Below are 7166 nucleotides of genomic sequence, written 5' to 3' on the forward strand. Positions count from 1 at the left end.
CGGAGGAGGGCTGTGTAATTGACTGAGCTTCCTTGCTTGCCGCTTGGCCTTTCCATGTCAGCGGCGTTCTCCTTCAAACAAGTTGACAGCGGCGGATATAGTTCTCCACCATAGTGAACGGTCTGTTTCAACTGGTCCTCAAAGCTCTTACGAGGTGCTCCATGATGTAATAGTAGTAGTAGCAGTAGCAGCAGCTTTATTCATCCGTAGATCTCTTTTTACAAGGATATAGGACACGTCAAAGTATTTACAAATTTAGATCAATTTAAACTAAGCTAATTCGTATACACATATATTTTCAGACTTCTAGTTAGAGACAATCATTATATTTTCGCCAGGTATACAATATTTTTTTACAAATAACTTATTAAATAATGTAATGCCACATTGTTCACTCATATCTCACTATCAGTCACTGCACACAGTATACACACATTGTTTCATAACACTTTACTGACCACACACACACACACACACACACACACACACACACACACACACACACACACAAACACACACACACTGGTGATCTCTGGGCCGTTTTCTGTGCCGTAACTTCCCATTTGCTCTCCTGAAAAACTGAGTGAGCATCCCTCCATAACGAGTGAGATGTTGAACTCAGAAAGAGGTAGACCTGTTAGTATTGTGCTATGAATAGCTTGAGGATAAGTATTTCTAGAAAGGAAGAAAAGAAGGAAAAAAACATAAAGTAAAGGTATTATGAGGAATGTTGGATATTTTATAAAATGGCTCTGAGCACTATGGGACTTAACAGCTATGGTCATCAGTCCCCTAGAACTTAGAACTACTTAAACCTAACTAACCTAAGGACATCACACAACACCCAGCCATCACGAGGCAGAATCCCTGACCCCGCCGGGAATCGAAGCCTTGAACCCGGGCATGGGAAGCGAGAACGCTGCCACACGACCATGAGATGCGGACGGATATTTTATAAGCATTATTATTATTATTATTATTCTTTGTATAACATTTTTTGTCAAACGCGTACTCTGTTTTAGCTAAGAAATCCTTCAATGTATAAAATGTATTGCATAACAGGTACTTTTTAGCTGCCTTTTTAAATAAGTGTATTTTTGCAATTTCTTTAATCTCTTTTGGTAATTTATTGTACAGTTACATTCCTTGGTAGAAAATGCAGTTTTGAGTTTTATGTTTATTTTTTCTTGGGAAATGTAGGCTGAGTCTATCTCTTGTTGCATGGTCATGGACAGAGCTGTTTGTGCAGTAATTACCAATGTTATTTTTGATGTGTACTGGTAAATGTATTCACATTGAGCAGTTAAAATCCCTAGTGTTCTGAACAGATCTTTACAATGAGGTCGACTAGAATTTTTGGTTATTATTCTTATGGATCTGTTTTAGAGTTTGAAAATTGTGTTCATATTTTGTGCATTTGCTCCCCAAAAAAGAATTCCATAGCTAAGAATTGATTGTACTTATGAATAATATGTAACTAAAAGACACTGCGTGTTACACACTGATGATAGGATTCTCAGGGCATAACATGCTGATGACATCCTGTTTGCAAGTACACGTACCTTTGTGTTTACACCACCTCAACTGAGAATCAATATTCATTCCTAGAAATTTTGCATTTGTCTGCTGTCAAAGAAGAGTGCGCGCCATATAGGATAGGGCGGGGACTCCTGGTATCACTCATGCAGTCAACGTGGTCCAATCATCTTAGTCGATGAGCGATGATGGTTGTCTCACTGCTGCTTACATCCGCTTTCTCGAAAACCATAGTGTTGGCCACACCATCGCGCTCCCACTTATCAAGACGTATCTCATTTCTCTGGTGGAAGCGCTCATGTTCTTTGATATCATGTCGTGAGTGTGTCCAAGTTTCACAGACATAGTTGAGGGTGGATGTGACAACTCTGTACATCATGAGTTTGGTATGCAGATTTAGGCCTTTATTTGTGTAGGCTCTGTGCGTTAAACGTCTGAATGCTGCATGGGCAGCCCCAATTTCTTTATCAACATCGTGTTGGCAAGTACAGGGTGTTTCAAAATGAACATATCGGTTTTAAGGCGTTGTAGCATTTATTACGTTCTACTTACAATTGTATATTATACACCAAATGAAAGAGCAACTCAAACAGTTTTTTTTACTAAGATGGTATCTGTTCTATACCGAATTAGTAAATATATAGTTATGGCTCGCTGGCCACTTGACCATCTTCTTCTTCTGTGCGAATGCACAAACAGTGCCCGAACTCTTACGGGAATCGGCAACGCGCCGCGAGTAATGAGTATAATGGACGGGGGCACTACGAATGTAGTGCGGGACAATACGTTGAGAATGTGGGTTTTGCGGGAGGCGTGCCAGAGATAAATCCCTGCAGTCGCGCTATCCTCTGTTTCCTCGGTGGTTCAGATGGATAGAGCGTCTGCCATGTAAGCAGGAGATCCCGGGTTCGAGTCCCGGTCGGGGCACACATTTTCATCTGTCCCCATTGACATATGTCAACGCCTGTAAGCAGCTAAGGGTGTTTATTTCATTGTAATTTCAAACAGTTTTGTTTGTATACCTGTGCGCAATGGGAAGAGTATGGAATGACAAAGAGTGACTGAAAAACGAGTTGAAAGAGTGCGAGTCTTTCACGCTTAGCCCCAAGAAATATCCCCGCGGAAGGTTTATGGGCCTTTCTTTTTCGGTGAATCAACTTTAGCTGATGTTTCTTATCTGGAGTGCTACAGCTATGGCTCGTGCCTCAATGGGAAGAAGCTGAACGACACGTCTTTATTTGGGAGCAAGATGGTGCGCCACTCACTGGCATAATTCAGTACGCGACTGGTTAAACTATGTTGTGTCCGAGCGGTGGATTGGGCGCTATGGGACGGCTGACACAGCATTTTATGCATGACCTCCACGTTCACACACGATCTGACGCGATCGTGTGTACGTGCCTCCGATACAAGCTGATCTATCCGACTTCAGAAACAGTGCTATTCCAACAGTTGCTCCTGACACATTGATCAAGGTTTCGGAACAACTCGCCTATCGACTCGATGTGTGATCGGTGTTTCTCATTCATTTGGTGTATCATTTATAATTGTATGGTGAATGTAACATGTCCTACAAAGCCTTAAAATCCGTATATTCATTTTGAAGTATCCTGTACACCGTTTAGACAACATGATTCCAAGGTATGAAAAAGTGATCAACCTCTCTCCAAGATGGAGACACTGAACTCACGAAGAGATAATCCTGGGGCGGATTTTGCGAGTGCCTTCGGGTTTATTTACTGCATTGATAGGGTAAGATGAAAGGGATCGCGTGCAGTTTTCAAACAGTTGATTGGCTGTTGTAATTCTGCAGGTGTTAGAACAGGAGATGCGTTGTCTTCGGCATACTGTTGTTCTGCCACCCGGGTAACCTGGGAACGTCTTTGTGAACGAACGAGCGATGTGTGCTGAAGGGTCGTGGTGGAAACTGCTTTTCTTATACTACCGTCTCCTGAAGTTTGACAAGGACTTCCGTGACGCTATTCCACTTACTAAACGATCTTGCGACGAAAGGCGCATTTCCTCTGTGGAGTCTCTCTGTTTTCTGTGTTAACGCTGCCTGTTGAAGGTCCCAGACTGACGAGAATACTGAAAACAACTGGACGACTGAAAGTAGGATTCGTTCCCTGGCGGTACCGTACGAACGTGAGTATGTACATACATAGTTCATCTATAGGAAGATACGAGTGTCAAAATAAGTAACATAATTGGCCGTATCTTTTGAATACATTGACTCAGAAGTTAAAATTTTTTGCACCGCCAAGGGACGGTATATCTTAGTATTTGACATAAATCGCAACTTGGTACCTCTATCCGTTCCTTAGAAGAAGGGTTATTAACAACGAACTGACAGACAGACGGACAACCAAGTGATTCTAAAAGAGTTCCCTTTTTACAGACTGAGGTACGGAACCACAAAGAGAAAGTTTGTAAGCCACTCCTTCCATGGATGAGCACATATTCTTAGGATACTTCCAGTGAATCTCGACTTGGTATTTGATGTTCCTGCGACTATTTTTCTAAGACTGTGTCACCTCAGGCTGACTGGCAGGTGCCCAATTCAAGTATGTTGGTGATGTATTAAATGGCGACCGGCTGCAAGCTCGAAATGTGTTTCAAGAATCAGTTCGCCGAAAAAAATTTAAAATTTCGCGATTGCGGTCCACCTATTTATTCGCAGTAGGCTACGCTACATTTCTGTATGTTGAGGTGCCACCTCCATCTACATCTACATTTATGCTCCGCAAGCCACCCAACGGTGTGTGGCGGAGGGCACTTTACGTGCCACTGTAGTTACCTCCCTTTCCTGTTCCAGTCGCGTATGGTTCGCGGGAAGAACGACTGTCGGAAAGCCTCCGTGCGCGCTCGAATCTCTCTAATTTTGCATTCGTGATCTCCTCGGGGGGTATAAGTAGGGGGAAGCAATATATTCGATACCTCATCCAGAAATGCACTCTCTCGAAACCTGGACAGCAAGCTGTACCGCGATGCAGAGCGCCTCTCTTGCAGAGTCCGTCACTTGAGTTTGCTAAACATCTTCGTAACGCTATCAACCTTACTAAATAACCCTGTGACGAAACGCGCCGCTCTTCTTTGGATCTTCTCTTCTCTCGTCCGTCAATCCGATCTGGTACGGATCCCACACTGATGAGCAATACTCAAGTATAGGTCGAACGAGTGTTTTGTAAGCCACCTCCTTTTTTTTGTTGATGGACTACATTTTCTAAGGACTCTCCCAATGAATCTCAACCTGGCACCCGCCTTATTAACAATTAATTTTATATGAGTATCCCACTTCAAATCGTTCCGTACGCATACTCCCAGATATTTTACAGAAGTAACTGCTACCAGTGTTTGTTCCGCTGTCATATAATGATACAATAAAGGATCCTTTATTTTCCAGACCCTGTACCAAGCGTTGCAACAGAAAGCTAAATATTATGTGCACCTCGTTCAGAAACGCGAGTGCAGATAATAAAGTTTAACGACATGAAAGGGAGGCAATAGTCGAGAAGGAAGTGTGATAGTGTTGTAGCCTATCTCTTATATTATTTAATTTGTGCATCGAGTAAGCAGTAAAAGAGCCCAAACAGGAGTTTGGAAAGGGAACTAAAGTTCTGGAAGAAGGAATAAAAGCTTTGAAGTTGTCCGATGAGATTATAATTCTGTCAGAGACGGCAAAGGAGTTAAATGTTTTGAAGGAAATGGACAATTTCTTAAAAGAGATTAAAAGATTAATATTGACCAAAGTAGTGCAAGGGTAGAGGCATGGAATACATTTGAGAGATGATTACGAGAGTATAAGATATGGAAATGAATCACTGAAGTAGTAGCCTAAGATTTGCTTTTTGGGCAGAAAAATAACTGACGATGCGTGAAGTACAGAGGATATAAATTGCAGACTGGAAACACTAAGAAAAGCATATCTGAAAAAGAGAAATAGTGGGTGTATCAAAAAGAATCATCCGATTTGGCAATCTATTTCTGAAACTAATAAACATATATAATGAATTTTGTTTTTTCATGAACGGGAAACTTAGAACTTTTTTTTCATATCTTTTGATAGCTGTTCAACCCTTGAGGCGCACGGCATATGTCAATGCGGTATTCAAATTGGTCCCACACTGCAGTGAACAGGTTCAAAAATGGTTCAAATGGCTCTGAGCACTATGGGACTTAACTACTCTGGTCATCAGTCCCCTAGAACTTAGAACTACTTAAACCTAACTAATCTAAAGACATCACACACATCCATGCCCGAGGCAGGATTCGAACCTGCGACCGGAGCAGTCGCGCGGTTTCGGACTGCGCGCCTAGAACCACTAGACCACCGCGGCCGGCGCAGTGAACAGGTGTTGAGCTATGTCTCAGTTGGTGGTAACGGAGGCACATAAACAGAGTCTTTCATAGACCCCACAAGAAATAATCACATACGGTCAGGTCAGTGCCACCAGTCCGTTGTTCGTTCAGCAACCCTCTGATTTAAAAATTGCCGCACTTCCCAGATACCAGTGTGGCGGTGCCCCATGTAAAATTCGATAGTTTGCCCTTTTCAACAATGCTTTGTTCACTCACATATCTCAAATAACAGAATAGTCGAATTTTTTAAAAATCGGATGATTCTTTTGATACACCCTGTATTTTAACATTTGATATATATTTAAATGTTATGAAGTTTTTTTTATGAAAGTATCTGTCTAGAGTGTGTTGTTGGTGAAGGTTAGATAGATAGATTGGATAACTAATGAGGAGGTACTGAACCGAAATGGGTAGAATTGTTAAGGATATCCTCATGTTCAAATGCGGCGCGTATTTGTAGTAACGAATATGATACTAAATTATCTTGTTGTGAAACAGTTAGATCACTAAGGTAGGCAGTGTACTTCTACAGCACGAAGATAACCGATATGTAACGATCGTAAGAATGTAGCCAGGGGGACATAACGTTGTGTGCAGACTGTAACAGTCGCTTATTGCATCATTCAGTTTTGCCAACTTCAGACCCTTAGATGAAAATTTGTCGCATAATTATCTATGAACTAACTAGGGGAGGCCACGACGTTCGCATCACGGATTTACATCAAACTTTGCAAATTTTTAGAAGTCCATTGTGACAATATGATGTGCAAGTAGCAAGGGATAACTCTTTGAGTATGATATGGCGGCGATCAAGTGGCTAGCGTTCAAGCTCCGTAATTTGTGGATCGCTGGATAGAGTCCCGCTGAACTTTTTTTAACGCTATTCTTTTAAACTCAATTCATATTATTTCGCATATGATGCTTGAAGGGGAAAGAAAGAAAAGAACATGTGTATTTGCATTAACTTTGTAGAGTTTATGGATACCATGTGCCAGTCTCACTATTTTTATTTTTGTCTCCAACGAAATATATCCAGCTTTTGCCTCTTTTTAGGCTGGCTCATTATCCTCATCATCGGACGAAACCTCACAGAAATGATCTTCTTCAACCAAATCATCGGAATGAGTGAGGTCCTCGTCAGTAATAAGTATCATTGTCTGAACATTTCAACGATAGACCAGTAAAAATTTTATCCAGTCGCCAGCCACTGCATCTTCAGAAATCGTTCCTGATGATTCATTAACGTCCGCTTCTTAAAGAAGGCTATCACA

General features: G+C 41.6%; 1 non-coding gene across 1 annotated transcript; it reads left to right on the forward strand.

The window, feature by feature from the left end:
* The first annotated feature begins 2389 nt into the window (after positions 1–2389).
* On the forward strand, positions 2390–2463 carry Trnat-ugu (transfer RNA threonine (anticodon UGU)). The gene has a single exon. It is a non-coding gene; the product is annotated as a tRNA-Thr (tRNA).
* The last annotated feature ends 4703 nt before the right edge of the window (positions 2464–7166 follow it).

Source organism: Schistocerca gregaria, chromosome 1 (genome assembly GCF_023897955.1).
Source record: "Schistocerca gregaria isolate iqSchGreg1 chromosome 1, iqSchGreg1.2, whole genome shotgun sequence".
NCBI classification, from domain to species: Eukaryota; Metazoa; Arthropoda; class Insecta; order Orthoptera; family Acrididae; genus Schistocerca; species Schistocerca gregaria.